Source organism: Perca flavescens, chromosome 19, assembly GCF_004354835.1.
Source record: "Perca flavescens isolate YP-PL-M2 chromosome 19, PFLA_1.0, whole genome shotgun sequence".
Taxonomy (NCBI): Eukaryota; Metazoa; Chordata; class Actinopteri; order Perciformes; family Percidae; genus Perca; species Perca flavescens.
This window is the reverse complement of record NC_041349.1, coordinates 2,672,406-2,694,920: the sequence shown is the minus strand read 5'-3', so window position 1 is coordinate 2,694,920 and position 22,515 is coordinate 2,672,406. Positions and strand designations below refer to the sequence as shown.

General features: G+C 40.2%; 1 protein-coding gene and 1 pseudogene across 1 annotated transcript in view; one reads left to right on the top strand and one right to left on the bottom strand.

Annotated features, from left to right (window-relative positions):
• LOC114574063 (zinc finger protein 501-like) overlaps positions 1-17,815 on the bottom strand; it is a 134,005-nt pseudogene extending 116,190 nt beyond the window's left edge.
• Positions 1-22,515, top strand: part of LOC114574039 (uncharacterized) — an 80,857-nt gene that overhangs the window by 6,151 nt on the left and 52,191 nt on the right. The gene's annotated exons all lie outside the window — the stretch shown is intronic.

The window sequence follows — 22,515 nt, the reverse complement described above, 5'->3', positions numbered from 1 at the left end:
AGGTGTCCATTGTCAGGTAGTAATGGACGACGGTGAGGCGGCGTCGGGCATTAACCCTTACTTCACTAACTCTCTTTCTCTCTCTCTGTTTGTCTGTTGCTATAGAAACGGAGAGGAGAGGGACCCAAACATCACCACTGTCAACACTGTGAGAAATACTTCACAACATCTGGATATTTAAAGATTCATCAGAGAGTTCACACTGGAGAGAAGCCGTACAGCTGTGATCAATGTGGGGCAGCTTTCACGCAACAGAGTACCCTAAAAACACATCAACGCATTCATACTGGAGAGAAGCCGTACAGCTGTGATCAATGTGGGAAAACTTTTACTACGAGTGGTAGCCTAGAAATCCACCAACGTGTTCACACTGGAGAGAAGCCGTACTGGTGTGAACAATGTGGGGAAACCTTTTCTCAGAGTAATCACCTTAAAAGACACCAACGTGTTCACACCGGAGAGAAGCCGTACAGCTGTGATCAATGTGGGGAAACTTTTTCTGAGAGTGGTAGCCTTAAAAGACACCAGCGAATTCACACTGGAGATAAACCTTACAGCTGTGATTTTTGTGGTAAAACCTTTTCTCTGAGCGGTAGCCTAGAAAGCCACCGACGTGTTCACACTGGAGAGAAGCCGTACTGGTGTGATCAATGTGGGAAAACTTTTACTGTGAGTAGTCACCTTAAAAGACACCAGCGCATTCACACTGCCTCGTAGTGAACATGTTTCCGAGCCAAGCTGTTTCCTCCTGCCTCCTCCTCATGCCCTGATAGCTGTGTTGTTATATTCTGATCTTCTCTCCACATTGAAGGCTGACCAGCAGTAACTTGATCTTCTCAACACCATGGATGTTATCCTGGCTACGACTACATACTACTAGCGCTATTTAACTAATTCTGCAACGAAGGAGTATTTGTTCTTAATTTAAATAATCCCATCACTGTTTACTATGGTAATGTCAAATTGCTGAAATATTTAGTTTATTGTCCTTTAAGACAAAGAAAATAAGCAAATCTTCATAACTTGAAAGCTTTAATCAGAACATGTCTGCTGCTGCTGCTTAAAAAATGACTCGAACAGTTAATAGGATTGTTCGAGATGAGCCAGATCTGCGCAGAATTGATCACCGGCGATTGCCGCCCCCAATGCATGCTGGGTAGATTTGTGTCCGACTTGCTCTGACGTCATGCACACGTGGACAACGATAATCTCACGAGATCAAGGCGGCCGCAGTTTATAGAGCCAGACGCCGCAGTTGCTCTCCACCGACTGCAAGACCCAGGCGGACCCAGGGGCATGCTGGGAAACACCAGCCTCTCAGCTGATCTAACAGCTGATTGGTTCAGAATCGACTCAACATGATGACGTTTTATATAAACTGTTTTATTGATTTTGATTTGGAGGGATTTTAACTGCTATGTGTCTGATTTAAAGGCTTATCGTGTACAGAACACATGTAGTGAGGCTGATAGTGATGTTTAGAAGTCAGAGAGACTAAATCTGATCAGATTACAGATCATCTACAGTCTGTTGGTAATTAAAATCAGCAACAGATCACATGTAGATCATTCTGACAGCTACTCTGTCATAATAGAAACAACTGGAGATTGTGTAGGAGCTGATATATTAAATCAGAAACCACAGTGTTTCTGTCACTTCCTGTTCAGCCTGAATGCTGCTGGAAACTGTCCCACTTGAGAGCAGATTTTTGTCCCCGTTTAAACTGTGTCTGTGCTGATAGCTGTGTTGTTATATTCTGATTTTCTCTCCACATTGAAGGCTGACCAGCAGTAACTTGATCTTCTGAACACCATGGATGTTATCCTGGCTATGACTACATATATCCTCCCTTTGAAGGGATTAATTCCACTCAAAATTAGCTTTTATTCCTGTAATAAAATATTCTGAGTTCAGGATTCAACTGCTAGCGCTATTTAACTAATGCTGCAACGAAGGAGTATTTGTTCTTAATTAAAAAAAAAATCCCATCACTGTTTACTAATGTGATATCAAATTGCTGAAATATTTAGTTTATTGTCCTGTAAGACAAAGAGAAGAACCAAATCATCGTAACTGAGAAGCTTTAATCAGAACATGTCTGCTGCTGCTGCTTAAAAAATGACTTGAACAGTTAATGTGTTTAAACTGTGTCTGTACCGCGGACATCTTGGGACGAACAGCTGATCTTAAAGACTCAGAAAATGATTTTTGTACTGCTTTTGGATGTTCATCTAAAAGAAATGCTAAACAAAGCAACATGGAATAACATTTCACAGATGGAAAATATTTTACAATATTTAACTATTACGAAAGTGTTGAAATTAATATCACAAAATGTAACATTAATTCTTCTTTTAAGCTAACCATAAGTAAAGTGACTGAATTAAGCTAATGCTAGCTTGTGTCAGGTAAAGTATTTCTTATTTCAGTAATTAGTAATACCTCAGTTTGTTATGTGTGTTACTGAATAGTTTCTTTAATTGTGGATAGACCAGCTGGTTGTATTTGGGGGAAGTTTGCGAGCTTTTGGCTAATTCTGGCATTTTTAACCCATGTATAATCATTTGTTTTATTAATTTGTTCTGTCCTCTTCTTAAATAAACTGAATAGAATTGAACTTTCACATTATATTTCTTATTTTTTTACAGGACTATTATTCTTTATGATCCTCTTATGACTCCATATAATCCTTCAGTTTATCACAAACATTCAACATCAGCACACATCTGGAGATACATGGTTTTCATTGGACAGGGAGGAAAACATCACTTATGGAAATAAATATCTCAAGATCAGTTTATTATAAATGTATGTGTCACATTTGAAATTCTGCAGAAAATGCTTGTGAATGCTGAAAAGCTAAATTACTAAAGCTGAACTAGATTGCTGGCTTTAATGTGTAAGAAGAAGGTAAAGCAGTGAGAAAAGTTGGAATGGTTTAAATTAGTAAAAATGTTTAATAACAGCAAGAATGTATTATTCAAAAGTGGAATATTTTAGGGTTTTCTGAAAGTCTCAGTATAGTGGTTCTGGCTTTTAGGAAGAAACTGTTGTTGAATCTGGTAGTCCTTGTTCTGATGCAGCTGTAGCCCCTCCCTGAGGGAGACAGGTCCAACAGATTCTTGGTGTTCAGAGCCAGGTTGTTCTCTGAACACCAGGCTGCCAAGTTCAGGACCTCCTCTCTGTAGGCCGCCTCGTCTCCAAACTATAGTTTAAACACCAAGGTGGTTCATTTTTTAATTATATTAAAGTAATAAAATATGAACCACCTTGGTGTTTAAACTATTTTTTCAACATGCTATACTAGGACTTTATATCAAAAGTTTCGACATACTATACTATGACTTGAATGCTTGTTTTTCCCTTCCTGTCCAATGAAAGCCATGTATCTCCAGATGTGTGCTGATGTTGAATGTTTGTGATAAATTGAAGAATTATATGGAGTCATGAGAGTGTCATAAAGAAGAATACTCCTGTAAAAAAGTAAGAAACTTAATGTGAAAGTTCAATTCTATTCAGTTTATTTAAGAAGAGGACAGAGCAAATTAATAAAACAAATGTTTATACATGGGTTAAAAATGCCAGAATTAACCAAAAGCTCGCAAACATTCCCCCAAATACAACCAGCTGGTCTATCCACAATTAAAGAAACTGTTCAGTAACACACATAACAAACATATTCAGCATCTTACTGAGGTATTACTAATTACTGAAATAACAAATACTTTACCTGACACAAGCTAGTATTAACTTATCAGGACAGTCAGTTAACTTATTGTTAGCTTAAAAGGAGGATTATTGTTACCTTTTGTGATATTAAATTTAACGATTTCGTAATAGTATATTATAAAACATATTTCCCATCTGTGAAATGTTATTCCACGTTGCTTAGTTTAGCATTTATTTTATATGAACATCCAAAAGCAGTACAAAAATCATTTTCTGACTCGTTAAGATCAGTTGTTCGTCCCAAGATGGCGGCGGCATTTTTTAAGCAGCAGCATCAGACATGTTCTGATAAAGCTTTCCAGTTATGAAGATTTGGTTCTTCTTTTCGTCTTAAAGGACAATAAACTAAATATTTCATCAATTTGACATTACCATAGTAAACACTGATGGGATTTTTTTTAATTTAGAACAAATACTCCTTCGTTGCAGCATTAGTTAAATAGCACTAGCAGTTGAACCCTGAACTCAGAATATTTTATTACAGGAATAAAAGCTAATTTTGAGTGGAATTAATCCCTTCAAAGGGAGGGAGTGTAATTTGTAGTTGTAGCCAGGATAACATCCATGGTGTTCAGAAGATCAAGTTACTGCTGGTCAGCCTTCAATGTGGAGAGAAGATCAGAATATAACAACACAGCTATCAGGGCATGAGGAGGAGGCAGGAGGAAACAGCTTGGCTCGGAAACATGTTCACAATGAGGCAGTGTGAATGAGCTGGTGTCTTTTAAGGCTACTACTTTGAGAAAACGTTTTCCCACATTGTTCACACCAGTACGGCTTCTCTCCAGTGTGAACACGTCGGTGGCTTTCAACTTCTCCTGTAGTGGTGAACGTTTTCTCACATAGATCACAGCTGTATGGTTTTTCTCCAGTGTGAATGCGCTGGTGTCTTTTTAGGCGACTCTGATTTATGAAAGCTACCCCACATTGATCACAGCTAATAATATCTACAGAAACCATTGAGGTGTCCTCTCCCTGTTGTTCCATGAATGTACAGTAGTCTACACTATATAGTTACTGGTCCAGTAAACTAAAACTATCACTAAGGAGAATTGTACAATTAGGACAGGTTTTATAATTGTACAATCCTCTCAAATTATAGTCCCAGTTTACTGGACAGAACACACACTGTGTGCTAAGAATGCCAAATACAATGCACATGGAAAAGTAATAAACTGTACATGATCCTTTATTGTCAAAGAATACAAAAAGAAATAAATCATCTAAAAAGATGTATTGGTCTGTGACCAGTCTGCCGTTGTTAGAACCATTATAGAAACACATACACATATATTATCCTTCATCACTGACTTCATTTAAAAACACATTTAAAACGTTATCAGCCTTCTCTGGAGCTCGTCTGTTTTTGTCCTTTTAACTTCTAACTTTTTTTTATCATTTACACGCCTTGCGTATATATCTTTTATCCTATAGATATGATTACGATTAAACTGCAGCAGTAAAAACCTTGTTTATTCAAGGGACCAACTGTTCAGACTAAGGACAGTGGGACACGCCTGCATTGTGCACCCCATCCCAGAGGAATTGAGGCGTTGAGCTAGGTGCCCTAGTGAAGAACGTTAGTACATGTACATGGAGTGCAGCCTAATGTGTTTCACTGAGACCTGTCTTAATCAGAGTATCACAGATGCTTACGTGGAGTTACCCGGCATCACTACCGTAAGAATGGACCGGGAGCCCGAGCTAAGTGGCAAGGGGAAAGGTGGGGGCCTTGCACTGTTCATCAACAATAGATAGATAGATAGATAGATAGATAGATAGATAGATAGATAGATAGATAGATTTCTGGGACTCTTCAGTCTGGAGTAGCTTCTTTCCTTCACTCACCTCCTCCTTCTTCCTCTTGCTCTCTCGCTCCTCTGAGTCTTCCGAGGCCTCACTGACAACTTTCCTCTTACCCTCCTCCTTCTCCTCCTCCTTCTCCTTGTATTTCTGCATGTACTCGGCGATATGGTCGGGGCAGTCCAGGTTGTCTTGTGGCTCCCATGTGTTATCCTCACTGGAAAGGAGAGTGCAGACAAGAAAATCGCTGTAGAGAATCCTGGCATGTGAATAGAGATGTAAATACAGGGGGCTGGGTTTTTGCTCTAAATGCTTGAAATGATAAATAACAGAACAAATTTTTTCCTCTTTACATTTTCGAATTCATGATTATTCTGCGGGCCAGACTAAAAGCATTGGCGGCGGGCCAGTTGACGTTGGCTGCTCTACAGCGACGAGAGCGGCTGGCTGACCAAATCGCTCTTCCTGCAACGTGAACGGGGGTAAACACGGGGGATTTGAATGGGACTTATGTATCGATATTCGCGGCATAAAAATCGATACATTCTTGGGGGAAAAATATTGATTTATATCGCACGATCAATAAAATTGCTCAGCCTTACCGTGAACATAGACCATGTATGTGTGTATGGATGACATATTACGCCCCTAACACTGGAATAGGCAGCATGTTGAAGGTAACACAATCAGCATTCACTTTAAACATCTGTTTACCGTAACCATAATCACACACACACACTTTCCAAACCAAGCGTATGGAGGGAATTAGCCGCTGGGAGCTGATCAATAAGCAGATAGATCCGGTTAACAAGTTCCAAGCTCCTGAGCCTCTCCACAGCTCGGTAATAATCATCTGTGTTCAGCTCCGGTCTGTTTGTTTGGATCAGAGGGAAAGTCGGCCACACTTCTGCTCTCAGAAAGAATGAAGCTCCACTACATTTAGAACGGCTTGGCTTTCTCCCATTTTAGAACAAGGTCAACAATGGGAGCAGCTGACTGCTACATTACATTACATTACATGTCATTTAGCTGACGCTTTTATCCAAAGAGACTTCCAGTTAAGTGCTTTCAACCCTGGAGGTGTAAACTCCAGACAACAAGTAGTAAGAGCAAGTCCATTAGCTTTAAATAAGCTAAACTACAAAGAGCCATATGAAAGAGCTAGCTAGCTTCTGCTCAGCTCCGTTAGCATTAAGCAGCCGAATGGGAAGCTAACGCATGCGCAGCTCTGTCTTCTCTTGTCTCTGAGTGCCGTGTAAAAGAGCAGTTCTTAAAGTGTTTAGCTGAGTGTGTGCGGGTTTACCTGGAGCTCTGTCTTCTTCAAACTCACTAATAACAAACAGCACAGCTATCCCGCCGCCAGCCACACATCCCAGTCTAACAACGAGACTTCCGCTTCCTCCCAGTCCGGGTTTTCAGATTAAAAGTTTAAAATGAAAGAAGGCCCTCTGGAGGTCAGGAGGGAAACAACAGGTTTTCAGTTCATTAATCAAGTGGTGGACTGGAACTGAAAATAATGTACAAGTGGATAACTCCAGGACTGGGAAATTAAAAATAATATAGATTTTAATTTTGAGCATTTTAATTCATTTTATTTTTTTTCCACCAGACTCCCTTGAATTAAAACAGAAATGTTATTGTGAAGTCCTTGTACGTTATTCTCTGGCGCTACCCGAGCTGGCTATGTCCTCCGGTAAGAGAGTCGCTGCAACCTTCGCTTTTAGTTCAACAAATTTATTGATATCCAAATCCAGCAGTGAATAAAGTGGTTGTTGTTTGCAATAGTATATGTATATATATATATATATGTGTGTGTGTGATTTTCTGTAAAATAAGGAAATACAGAATATGTAAATATAACCTGTACATAATGAATTCACATATATACAGATTAAAGAGCAATAAGCAACAAATCACTCTGCTATATACATAATTATATGCAATGTAAAGTATTGCTATGCAATAAAAAGTTGCTGTGCAAACATCCAAATAATTCTGGATAGTAATGGGAATCAATAGAACCCAATATAGTAAAGAATATAGGTGTCATTGTGTCCTTATATCTATTGGCCACTAGATGGCGCTCTAAGACCTCAAATGGAACATAGCAGTAGCATTCAGGTCCAATAGTCATGTTGACATGGAGTGACATAGGCTCATCAGTCCAGCAGGGAGTTTTCCACAGATATGATTATTAAACAAACTTATTTCAAAGCCTTGTCCAAATCATTCCACACATTCAATTCATTTTTTCCAGAGTTCATGTTAGTCAACTGAGTAACTGAGTACATTTACTCAAGTACTGTAATTAACTCAAGGTACTTGTACTTTACTTGAGTATTAAATACAGCGTACAGTGTACAGCCTTTCTATAATTAAAATATTGTGGACATTTAAGGAGAAATGACAAAATACAGATTAATTTTCAGCATTTTACTTTATCTTTCCACCAGACTCCATTTAATTAAAACAGAAATGTTATGATTATTAAACAGACTTATTTCAAAGTGGACAGAAACTAAATAAAACTATTAAAAGCTGTCTTGGTTCATCGTTCCACTGTTCCAACAATCACCACTCTGGTTTGGTTGAAATAAACCCTTAATTCACCCATTTACATGTGGAGATATGCTGGCTCTATACACACTAAAAGTCCTGATTATTTACATGGAGTCTGGTGGAGATATGCTGGCTCTATACATGCTAAAAGTCCTGATTATTTACATGGAGTCTGGTGGAGATATGCTGGCTCTATACACGCTAAAAGTCCTGATTATTTACATGGAGTCTGGTGGAGTTTGGTGATGGTGATTTCGGGGCTGTTTCATGTTAAACTAAAAGGATCTTACTCTTTAACTAAAAGCTCTATCTCTGGAGGTAATGTTGTCAGACACTTAGAATAATAATCTGAGTCTGTCAGCACTTTTAGTGGATGGAAACGTTCTCTTATCAAGGAGTTTAAACACAGAAACGGCAGGAAGGAGAAATCCACCAAATCAAGTCCCAAATAATCAGCATGAGGCCTCGATTTATTTCATTTATTCTGTTCAGAGAACTGAAGAGGTCCAGAAATCCCTGCAAGTCTGCTGCTACGTCCAGGACCGAGCATAAGCTTCTTTGCATGAGTAAGCATTCATTTGTTTCAAATTTCAAGATGTTTAAAATGAAATCATTGACATTAATTTACAAGTCAGATGAATAAATCAGCTGTTTGCTATTTGACTTGGTCTGTTCCCTGCTGTTCCACCATTCTTTAGTGTTGGCTGGAAAACATCATCATCATCATCATCATCATCAGAGTCTTTACTTCCAGTCTGAACACACCTCAACAGATTTAAAACCACATTCAGTCACAGAAAATACAAACAGGGAATATGAAATGTCAGACAAAGACTATTAAATGAAAGTTCACAAAAGAAGATAATATGATGGTAAACTACAAAACAACAATGACATACAATTAAAATGGCCAACTTCAAGTTGGGTGGAGCTAATAAAAATAAATTAGAAATATGTCCGTAATAATGAGAGCAACGTGTGTACCAATTTCCATGAATATCAGAGCAACTGTGTCCAAATTAAAGCCTTCCACACATTACAGGGCACTAAACACAAATTAACCAACTCACTCTAGTCTCGTACTGCTCACAGGTTTTCATTGTTTTGATCTGAATTTGTGAGAATATTAAAGGATGTCACTTATGAAAACTAGAACACGAGGATCAAATCTGTGATTTAACAGGACATAGAAGGAAAGAGTGTTGAGATTAATAATAACATGTTATGTTCTGTATGGAGTATAGTATCAGAATCAGAAAAGCTTTATTGCCAAGTACGCTTACACACACAAGGAATGTGTCTTGGTATCGTAGGTGCATGTCACATTAAAGCAACATGCACAGACACACCGAGTCGCCATATGTGGTGCCGTCTCAACTCTCTCAGGAAGAGATACAGCATGACATGAAGGAGAGGAGAGGGAAATAAAAAAGAAACTCTCAGACTATCCTCATAAAGATAAGAACAGTGTGGGAACAGGAACCAACACCTCAGCATATAAGCACACAAACAGTACATTTGCACTGCTGCATATAACATAACATAACACAATGTTCCACAACATAATATAACATAACACAACACAATATAACATAACACAACACAATATAATATAACACAACACAACACATTAGCGGCGAAGGCGAGGGACTGGGGGTATAGGGGGGAGCCCACTAGTGACTCAGTCCGCAGAATGTCATAGCGATAAACAGCACGTTGCCGTGGTGACACTCCTAAACAGTCCAGAACCGATACGACCATCAGCAGGCAGAGGGGAAGACGGGGGAGGAACAAGAGCGTCTCGCTTGCAGAGCCCCGACAGGGTGACTCGGCAAGTCCGTCCAAGATAATGGGGCCGAAAGATTAAATTAGTTTGGTCTAAATGAATGGCTGCTCTAATTTAACAGTCAGTCTATTGTTCATCCCTTCAACTGGTCAATTTTCCTAGTATAGTATTATGGGTATTATATCTGCTGAACCGTTAACATTTGGCAAAAAAAAATGTAACTAACAAAACACACCATGGTTACACTTTCCTTTCATTTGTTTTAAATTCAACGAGCAATTTGTTGTATTTTAGCAGAATACTAAGCAGCAGAAAGGCAGAACTTAGTACATTTTAATGTTTATTTATCACAAGTAATATCATTATTGCGATATTCAACAACGTTGGGGAATATTGCATATTTTCATCATATCGTGCGGCCTTAATAACTACCCTGAAATTGTGTCTTATGCTGTATATTATCGCAATATTTTCATTTATATGTAAAGAGATATTTTTCTAAATTATCTTAGATTATGTAGTCATTGTTCTCACCTTGGTTTGACTAGTTCATTTTCAAAATCACAGCCTCTGCGATGTGTAAATTGCGCTAGTTGATATTGTGATGACGATAAAAAAAAGCCCTAGTCTAGGCCTAAATGAGAAGGCAGCCCAAATAATTACTATTTTAAACATTGCTGCAAAATGTTGAGCTTCTGTTCATCCTAAAGTCCTTAAACATGTATTCATAAATTGAAAAGTATGACTTCCTGTCCGGCAAAAAAAGTAAAATAAATTAAAAATATATATGTTTCTAAAGATGAGAACAATGGGCTTCATTCACCAAACGTTCTTAAGAACAGTTTTTACAGTTTTCACAAAGATTCTGGCAGTCACCAACTTTTTCAGAAATGTTCTAGTTTCCATTTGTTCCTTTACGTGTTAATCTTACACAAATAAGATAAGATGGTAACAGCTAGGGGTGCAAGGGATCACAAAACTCAAGGTCAGGATCACGGTTTGGAGTCACGGATCGGATCCAAGTTGAAAAAAATATAGTGTTAGAATATAGGCAGTTGTGGACTTTTGCAGCCATTAGTCTACCTAATCCAAAGAAGAAGAATGCGTGTTCTTTGGTAGTGTTTTAATCCAAACACGATCTTTTTCATAAAGTTCAACTAACTGCTCACTGCTGGTGGAATTTGTGACTGTTAAATGCCGACTATTCTATGCAAATTCACATTTCTACTAAATAAATGACCCAATTTAAAACATATTCATCTTTCCAGCGGTGAAATATCCCCTTAAAAGAAGGATTAATGTTACCTTTTGTGATAATAAATTCAACGCTTTAGTAATAGTTAAATATTGTAAAACATCTTTTTTATCTGCGAAATGATATTCCATGTTGATTCGTTTAGCATTTCTTTCATAAGAACATCCAAAAGCAGTAAAAAAAAATTGTTTTCTGAGTCTTTAAGATCAGTTGTACTATGTCCAAAGATAGTGGCGGCACAGACGCAGTTTAAACACATTAACTGTTTAACTAAGTCATTTTTTAAGCAGCAGCAGACACGTTCTGATTAAAGTATCCCAGTTAAGAATGTTTGCTTCTTTTGTCCGTCTTAAGGGACAGAATTTGACATCACCTTAGTAAACAGTTTTTTTTTTAATTGGTCAGCCTTCAATGTGGAGAGAAGATCAGAATATAACAACACAGCTATCAGGACATGAGGAGGAGGCAGGAGGAAACAGCTTGGCTCGGAAACATGTTCACTACGAGGCAGTGTGAATGAGCTGGTGTCTTTTAAGGTTACTACTCCAAGAAAAGGTTTTCCCACATTGTTCACACCAGTACGGCTTCTCTCCAGTGTGAATGCGCCGATGGGTTTTAAGGTTGCTATTATGAGAAAAAGTTTTCCAACATTGTTCACAGCTGTACGGCTTCTCTCCAGTGTGAACGCGTTGATGTACTTTTAGGATATTCACATGTGTGAAAGCTGCCCCACATTGATCACAACTGTGAAGATTCTCTCCAGTGTGAATGCGTTGATGTACTTTTAGGTCACTCTGTCGTCTGAAAGTTGTCCAACATTGATCACAGCTGTACGGCTTTTCTCCAGTGTGAATGCGTTTATGTGTTTTTAGGTTACTCTGTCGTGTGAAAGCTGCCCCACATTGATCACAGCTGTACGGCTTTTCTCCAGTGTGAATGCGTTGATGTGTTTTTAGGGAACTCTGTTGTGTGAAAGCTGCCCCACATTGATCACAGCTGTAAGGATTCTCTCCAGTGTGAACTCTCTGATGAATCTTTAAATATCCAGATGTTGTGAAGGATTTGTCACAGTGTTGACAGTGGTGATGTTTGGGTACCTCTCCTCCTCTCCGTTTCTATAGCAACAGACAAACCAAGTTAGTGAACAACCTTCTTTAAACCCTAGACTTGCTCACACTCACAATTTTAACTCTTCATACAATAATTTTTGACAAAATGAAGGAAAATATGTGCCGGTTGCAGACATATTATGGAAGCAAATGTCCTCTTCATAACCTTCCAAAATATTCAAAATTTTTCAGGCAAGTTGTAATGAAACCAGGGATTAAAGTGAAAAAAATGAACTTTTTTTCAAGCCAAGTCAAATGGATGATTGGATGAAAGAAAAAAAAAAAAAACTGTATTATGGAGGTGTCACAATTAGTTCCACCTTGGACACTTGCCCATTCTAACCAACGAACGTTAGCTTGTTAGTAGCACAGCGCGAGACGTTTTGTTTTCTTTGCTATAGTGCATACTCCACGGTGTGTTTTTTAAGCAAACGGGCTAAGGAGACAAGCATGTAGCTAGGCTACAGCATTGCGAAACTCATGGCTGATGCATCTTCTTGAGCGGTCACTGATTGAGACTCTGTAAACATTAAACATCACAAAATTGATACAACCCCCCCCCCCCATTTCTTTTTCTCATTGGAGCTGGATCAATAAGTTATGGCATTTCTAAAATCAAACTGACGGAGAACTTTAATCCCTGTGAAACAATTGTAACCTCAAAATCCCATTGACACCTCTTTCCTCTGCAAATCTCTCAATTTGACTGCTTCTGAAAACGGGCAATCCCAACGAGTCACCTGCCTAGAGACTAGAGCCTAATTTGCCTCTAGTCGCTAGTCTTTGTCACGCCCCAACATTTACATAGGCTGACCACTGACCTGAGGTCAGCTAGTCTTCTGAATCTAGGTCGCGCAGATCTCTGATATTCCATTACTAAATTCACTTCTGAGCCTTTATGCGAGAAGTCAACTATGTAAAACTCAAATATGGGCCATTTTACGAAAATTGATGTCTAATTGCAAATTTGGCAAGACAGTATTGGACTTCACAAGCTCCACAATCTGCACAAGACAGCTCTGTGTGTGTGAAAAATGTGTGAGTGGTTCCTCAACCAGTCAGCGCGCAGTTCATCTAAATATTCATAGGCATACCATATTTGGAAGAAAAGCAGTCGTTCCAAATAGAGCCATTACACAGGGATGGATAAGGGCCAAAAAATAGCACCTGGGACATTTTCAGCCCAACCAATGTTAAATACCCCATTAGGAGACCTTAAGGAACAGTGTGACATACACTATATAATCATTCTATCACCCCTTTAAGAAGCCACATGCCTCCGTTTGTCTTAAAATTTCACTTTGAGGTTTTTTAACATTAATATGAGTTCCCCCAGCCTGCCTATGGTCCCCCAGTGGCTAGAAATGGTGATAGGTGTAAACTGAGCCCTGGGTATCCTGCTCTGCCTTTGAGAAAATGAAAGCTCAGATGGACCAATCAGGAATCTTCTCCTTATGAGGTCATAAGGAGCAAGGTTACCTGCCCTTTCTCTGCGTTGCCCGCCCAGAGAATTTGGCCCACCCATGAGAAAGAGAGAGAGAGAGAGAGAGAGACATCATGGCTTTCTAACGAGCAAAGTGGCGGAGAAGTCGGGAGTAAGGGAGAAATCGGCCGTGCAGTTGTTGAATTTGTCTTCATTTCAGATCAACAAAGGTCAGCTAAAAAGATTTGTCAGATTTTGAGAGGACCTCCGAGAGACTCCATTTGCATAAAGATGGGCATCAACCAGCTTTATTTTTACACGCAGCATTTTTTCAGATGCAGCGCTGCCTTCCCAGGATGCTTTGCGGGCGCATTAAAGTCGCTTGATGTCACCCATAAGAATAAAGTGGAGAGTGGAGTGACAGAAGTGTTGCACGGCCATGTGGATCTGAGAAAGAGGTGCGCTCATAAAAGTCAAAACATTTAGAGAGCACGACAACCCCGTTAACATTCCCCAATGGCTATGGTTATGAAAAATATAGATTTTCAGTGGAGGGAATTACATATAGACTGTTTGTCAGCTTGTTGAGCAGTGTGTTGCCAATGCCACACATCGGTGAATTATGTTTTTATATTTTTTATTTTCTCGCTTCCCACTGCCAGGGTTGCAACTGAAATAAAAGGCTAAAGCAACGACAGCTTATGGAAAACACAAATGTAATTCTGGTCAGATCGTGTGCATGACTGATGGGGAAGTGATATTGATGAGCGTTAGAGGTTAGATTCTCTGCCCGAGCCCGAGCTGGACGAACGGGCCAACATTTCCCACCACTATCCTCGGGCTCTTGATCAAGCATTTGTGTTTTTTTAAACATTACTTTATTAGCCTAACGGGGTGGCCTTAATCATGCGCAGCGTCTCCTCTACTCGCAGGCATCCCACCGGGGCCTGCTGGGCTGTATGGTGGAGCATCCCACCGGGCCTGCTGGGCTGTATGGTGGAGCATCCCACCGGGGCCTGCTGGGCTGTATGGTGGAGCATCCCACCGGGGCCTGCTGGGCTGTATGGTGGAGCATCCCACCGGGGCCTGCTGGGCTGTATGGTGGAGCATCCCACCGGGCCTGCTGGGCTGTATGGTGGAGCATCCCACCGGGGCCTGCTGGGCTGTATGGTGGAGCATCACACCGGGCCTGCTGGGCCTGCCTGGGCTGTATGGTGGAGCATCACACCGGGCCTGCTGGGCTGTATGGTGGAGCATCCCACCGGGGCCTGCTGGGCTGTATGGTGGAGCATCACACCGGGCCTGCTGGGCTGTATGGTGGAGCATGTTTGCGATTGGTTGTGCTGTGCAAACACCGCCTCTTTTATGTGAACGCCGCTGGATGGTGAAACCCTGATGGTTGACTGGGTTAGTTGTTTACCACCATCGTGACTAGGGTTGGGTACCGAAACTCGGTGCCAATAGGGAACCGGTGCCGACGTAAACGGTAGTAACGAGACCGAATAAGAACGAAAGTTTCGGTGCCTCATTTCGGTGTTTGACTATACACTACACCTGACAGCATGTAACGTTAGCCTACCTTTAGCTAGCAGCTGGATTAATCACGGTTAAAATGCTGACAGCTAACGTTAAACAGTGTAAAGTGTGACTGTATTTCACTGTGGAGGACTTCTACAGCGGGATGTTGCAATTCATAGATATACAGTATGTTAATATGGTCGGAATTAAACTACACGGTGCGTTCACTTGCAGCTGCCGTTGTCGGAATTAAACAACACAGACGGTGCGTTCACTTGCAGCTGCCGTTGTCGGAATTAAACAACACAGACGGTGCGTTCACTTGCAGCTGCCGTTGTCGGAATTAAACAACACAGACGGTGCGTTCACTTGCAGCTGCCATTGTCGGAATTAAACAACACAGATTCACTTAAAACAGGTAGCCTTGTGGTGCATTCCCAGTAATTGTAAAATACCCTTTTCCCATCTGGGGTTCAACAGCAATTTACTGGTGAAATAAGTTATTGTTATTACATTATTATTAAATCTTTATTTTGACCATGGCCTTAGCAATAAACAAGTCACTGACTGTTGTTTACTACAGTTATTTTTTTTCTTTATTGAGTCTTTATTGAAAAGTACCGGTTCAGGCACCGGCACCGTTTTAAAAGTATCGATTTAGCACCGGAATCGGAAAAAAACCAAACGATACCCAACCCTAATCGTGACACAGTTTATGGGGAACCGTGGTTGTTAGGTTAGGTGAAGCCGGTAACTGAGAAATCCAGGGCATGTTGATCTGGATTCGTAGCCCTTCTAATCGGGTGTGTTCAGCTATTAGTGCTTTGACTCCGAACTTCTTTATTTGAATATTTAAAAAAATAATGATATTTGAATGAATATTAGGCAGCCCTTACGACTCATGTCCTGGTTCTCCTTCTCCATAAACAACATGAAATGAAGGAGAGGGTTAACTTCTCCTGCTGCAGATCTCCCACCATGGTCAGAAAGAACAGGGGAGACTCTTTGGTTCTCTCACTAGGACTCTAGAGTCACTACTCACTCTGAAGCTAGACACACACACACACACACACACACACACACACACACACACACACACACACACACACACACACACACACACACACACACACACACACACAAGCCGTCTAAATATAGATTCATTTTCAGGATATTAATTTATTTTTCCACCAGACTCCATTTAAATGAAACAGAAATGTTGAATAAACACACTTCATTCAAAGTGGACAGAAACTAAATAAAACTACCAAAAGCCATCTTGGTTCATCTTTCCCCTGTTCCAACAATCACCATCTCTGGTTTGATTGAAATAAACCCTTAATTCACCCATTTACATGTGGAGATATGCTGGCTCTATACACGCTAAAAGTCCTGATTATTTACATGGAGTCTGGTGGAGATATGCTGGCTCTATACACACTAAAAGTCCTGATTATTTACATGGAGTCTGGTGAAGATATGCTGGCTCTATACACGCTAAAAGTCCTGATTATTTACATGGAGTCTGGTGGAGATATGCTGGCTCTATACACACTAAAAGTCCTGATTATTTACATGGAGTCTGGTGGAGATATGCTGGCTCTATACACGCTAAAAGTCCTGATTATTTACATGGAGTCTGGTGGAGATATGCTGGCTCTATACACGCTAAAAGTCCTGATAATTTACATGGAGTCTGGTGGAGATTTATGCTGGCTCTATACACGCTAAAAGTCCTGATTATTTACATGGAGTCTGGTGGACATATGCTGGCTCTATACACGCTAAAAGTCCTGATTATTTACATGGAGTCTGGTGGACATATGCTGGCTCTATACACGCTAAAAGTCCTGATTATTTACATGGAGTCTGGTGGAGATATGCTGGCTCTATACACGCTAAAAGTCCTGATTATTTACATGGAGTCTGGTGGAGATATGCTGGCTCTATACACGCTAAAAGTCCTGATTATTTACATGGAGTCTGGTGGAGATATGCTGGCTCTATACACGCTAAAAGTCCTGGTTATTTACATGGAGTCTGGTGGAGATATGCTGGCTCTATACATGCTAAAAGTCCTGATTATTTACATGGAGTCTGGTGGAGATATGCTGGCTCTATACACGCTAAAAGTCCTGATGTATCCGCGGTGTGTTTCCTGTGTTCAGCTCCGTTAGTTAGTTTTGGAGGGAAAACGCTCCATTGTTTGTTCCTCTCTCTCTAAAAACACGTCTTTCTATTCCCACATTAGATCTCTAACAACACAATGAACGGACGATACACCGAGAGGTGTGAACATGTTACATTTCACATTACATTCTAGGAGGAGAACTCTGAATCTAGTAGGTCTCCCCCTCTCTACTTTCCAAAGAGCCGACCATTAGAGCCGAGCCAGCATTTGGTGCGCCAGCGGCAGAAAGCTGCTCCAGCCAGCACCGTTCTATGAGAGGAGAACACGGACCTGAACATGGCTGCTATCAGAGTCCCAGTCTGCTGCTGGTCTTCTGGGGACCTCGGTGCTCCGCTGCTCCTGGTTCTGGTCGTCCTCCTCCATTCCTCTCTGGTCCTGAGATCCAGCACAGCTCCTTCTTCTTCTTCTTCTTCTTCTTCTTCTTCTTCTTTGAAATTTTACGGCAGCCGGCATCCAATACGTTGCATTGCTGCCATCTACGGAACTAGCACCTTAATGCACTATATCCGATGATACAGTCCAGTATCTATTAAAAATTTGAAAAAACAACGTCTTCCCCTCCCACTTGATCCTAATTCTAAAATACTTTTCATTGACACTTCTTCCAAGCCAAGTCCTTGCAAATTTCTGAGTAGATCTTGTCTTTGATGGTCATAATTTCCACAAGAAATCAAAACATGTTGCACTGTCTCCGGATCCTGACATGAACACAAACCACTCTGGTGCTTACCTAAAATAAATAAATTGCTATTCAGAAACGAGTGACCAATCCTCATTCTAGAAATAATAACCTCGTCGCTACGTCTACCCTCCCTTCTTGTCACAGCTCCTCCTTCTTCTTCTTCTCTTCTTTAGTGGAGGATTACTAACAGCTTGGAGGTGCACAGCGCCCCCTGCTGTACAGGAGGGTGTGACGTCATGTCCTTCTCCTACCTTGTTACCATGGTACCGGAGGCTGCAGCTCGTAAAATTACGAATCCCACTACGGCCACGCCAAGACCCGCCCTACGAAGCAGTACGATTGGTTGGGGTTAGGCATTTCACATCGAGTGGTTAAGGTTAGGGTTAAGGGATTGGTCAGGGGCAGAGGTTAAATTGGGCCGGAGCGCACCGGAGCGCAGCTCCCCCTCCTCAGGTCCACAACACACCCTGCCGAAGCTCAGCTCCGTCTCCTTCAGCATCAAACATTTTGCCGGGGGGTCAGCCCCGAATGTTTTGAGTGTAACCCCAAATGTATTTTGAAAAGTTGACTGACAAATAGAGATGGCCAGATAACACTTTTTTGCTTCCCGATACCAATTCCGACACCTGAACTTGCGTATCGGCCGATACCGAGTACCGATCCGATACCAGAGTGTCATATATTTCATTATGTTTTAACAGCTGTATACTACTATCCCTGTATGGATGTGATATGATTTCTATCTTTGTTGTCGGTCAGGCTCAGGTTAAACTCTTTGTGAAACATGAACAAACACAAACAATGAATGCCCCAGAACTTTCTTTTATTCTCCAGTTTGACAGTCAGTTATAACGGAAAAAGAACATAAATAAACTACTTTAACGTAGATTTTCTTTAAGGCTTTATTACGTGGTATCGGATCGGTGCATAAACTCCAGTACTTCCCAATACCGATACCAGCCTTTTAGGCAGTATCGGAGCCGATACCGATACTGGTATCGGTATCGGAACATCTCTACTGACAAATATGAAACCGGACGTCGCTTAGTGTCCACTCTCGCTGTAAAAAGCTGCACAGCTTCAGGTTTATGGATGCACTCTGCTGTGGACATGCTGCGGCAGATGTGTTTGAGCTCCGTGTATTTCTGCCAGAAGTTTCGGGTTTCCACCTCCGATGTTTAGCAGCGTACAGCCACTTCCCTAAACGTCTCAAACGGGGCTCTGTGTTTCAAACGGGGCTCTGAGTCTGTCAGGAGGTCTGAGATCTACCGTATCAGCAGAGCAATCACGGAATGCACAGCAGACCACGGTGCAGGTAGCCTATAGATTATTTTCTAAAATATGGTGACTTTATTCTCGTAATAGCCTATATTATAACTTTATTTTTTTCACAAAATATCACGACTCCTTCAAATCTCAGAGAGCACAGATGGGATGAGTTATATTTTGAATGTGCACAAAGTTTTGGACATGAGCAGAAATCTTGCTCAATGATCTGAAATATTACAATCAAGAGGTTTATTAATAAATTAAATGAATAATCTATCACTGTGAATAATTGTCATTTGCACATTTACGGAGGTTACTTCCCCAACAAAAGATGCAAAAAAGGGAAGAATAAATGATGCCTAAGCTACATGTGTGCTGACTCAGATATAATTAGATAAGTCGATCTAAAGGAGAATAAATAGATGAAAGCAACACAGAATTCCTGACAGCCTTACTGCAATATTTTCCATTATGTTGTTATATTTGGATTGTAGCCTAATGGTTCCCTTTACATAAAGATAGAGTAGGTAGAAATAAGTGCATAAAAATTCACCAAAATGCAGAAAATGAAGTGTTTAATGCTAAAAAGTATTCTGGGGGAGGACCCCCAGACCCCCACATCATAAGTCACCAAATAAATCTGGAAGCAGAACCCTGGCCTTTGACTAGCCAGGCCAGTTATGATCAGACCAAATGTTGGGGCCATCTAACAAACTGGAAGCTAAAATGAACATACACTGGCTATTAACAAGCTGGGCCAGCCAATCACTGTTAAAAAGGTTATAATAGTGGTTTCTGATTCTCTTAAATCAACATAATTTTCTTGTTTAAAAAGATGTTTACATATTTGCCAACCAATATTTTCAAACATGTTCAATTTCATACATTTTCCAAGGGTGAAATCCATTGCCTGTCTGTTAACATTAGCCTATAAAAGGTTAAAAAAAACTAATAATAGTAAAGTAAGTGAATTGGGAAGTATTTCTCTTTGTTTGAATAACTTATCAACCCTACCTTACACATTAATACTGGAAAAAGAGCCCATTTGGTGTAAAAACACATGAAGTCATTTTACGGCATGATTTTGAATGACGACCATTCTCCGTAAATAAGAGCTCCCCCTCCCTACAAAAGCTAATTTAACCACTGGTCACGGGATAGGACCTGTACATGTAAGCATGGACGCCTGGCCAATAGTAGTGTGTGAATGCTATTGAAGGGCGGGTCTTGGCGTGGCCATAGTGGGATTCGTAATATCGCCTGCAGCTCCAGGAAGTTTAAAAGGTGAACTCCACCCAAAAGCTACTTTCTGTCCAAATATGAAGTTTAAAAATCTTTTTCCATCCAGATACTTCTTTATGTCTTACAGTTTAACTTGGTTGCTAAGAGTTGCATGTTGGGCAATTTGTGTATTTAGCAAACTTAAACAGGGGACATAAAGCTGTTCTATTTAAAATGAATATGAATTGAAAACAATAATACAACAATGCTCACATCACACACATCTTCATCATTATGAATGTCCAGCCTGAATATGCTGTTTACATGACCTGGATCAAATATTAAATAATATTGGTGTGAATGTAAACGTAGTCAGTGAGTCAGAAACTTTATATTTCAACTTCATTTTTCACCAAAAACACATTCAAACGTCTTAAAGCTCGATGACAAACAGCCCAATATCTTTTTTATTGGGAAAGTATTATTTACAGAAATGTAGCTTTGATCAATGTAAAGTGTTGCCATATTATTAAATATATATATATTTAATAATTCTATAAACCAGATGAGTCAACAACATGTCGGTTCATCTGGTTAATCTCTCATGTCTTCTTTTAGGTCCGATGATCAGATCTCCTGCCTGTTTCTCGCTGACCTGTCTTCTGATTGGCTGATCCTGTGGAGGGGGCGGAGCCAGGAGCCTGGTGGAGAAGAATCACATTTACAGTTTTTCTCAGTGGCTTTGGTGCATTTGGCACATCATCCCTAACATGTGCAAAATAATAAGTGTATTTCTCAGCAAGTCAGTCACTAAAAATCCTTAGTACATCTCTCAAAGGTTAATATTCATGCCAATGATCATGTCAGTGTCATCAGAATGATAAGTCATTGAGTCATTGTTCACAAACAAGGTCGTCAAAATATTTAGGCATGTTGTTACTGTAACTGTGTACTTTGACAGTATTACCTGATGTAATCTTAGGCTACAGTTTGGATGACAGTTACTGAAAATACACAAGGCTGCACAATGAATTTCAACAGGAGGATTTTGTTTTCACAGCTTTTACTAGTGCTACTTTATGAAAGAATAAAACTAAATAATTTACAGTAAGAAAAAGGCAAGGGGCACAAAGGAAAAAAAACTAAGTTAGAAAGAAACACAGGAAACACCCCTAAGGCACAACTTTACCCGCAGCACTGTTCTAGTGTTGTCTCTACACATCCAGATGTTCCTGTCTGTCGGCCCACATATTCTCATCCACATCACACCGGATATTTTCCCTTGCAATGCAACGTGGAAAGAGTCTTTTGGAATATGCCTTATCCATCCTCTGCAGGCGTCTACTGTGATGTCCTCACATGCTGCATCCATTGCAGCCAGCAGGGTCATCTGTGTGTGTGGCTGACGATCGTACACCTTCCACCTCCATGCTGAAAAGAACTCCTCACTTGGGTTAAGGAAGGTGGGAGGAATTCAATGAGCATCCTCGGGTTACAATTGGAAATGTGGAAAAAGCTGACACTCAATTGCAATATCTACAAAAGCAATTTCAATTTGTTCAAAGGAATAAGAAATTGCTTAAATGATGAAGATCACTGATCTAGCTTAGATAGATAGATAGATAGATAGATAGATAGATAGATAGATAGATAGATAGATAGATAGATAGATAAATAGATAGATGGATATATGGATAGATAGATGGATAGATAGATAGATAGATAGATGGATAGATGGATAGATGGATAGATGGATGATAGATGATAGATAGATAGATAGATAGATAGATAGATAGATGGATAGATAGATAGATAGATAGATAGATAGATAGATAGATAGATAGATAGATAGATACTTTATTCATCCTGAGGGAAATTGTAGGCATCCAGTAGCTTAGACAACCATAACACAAGAAACACACAGACACACATATATCTCACATACATGATACTCACTCTCAGAAATGTAA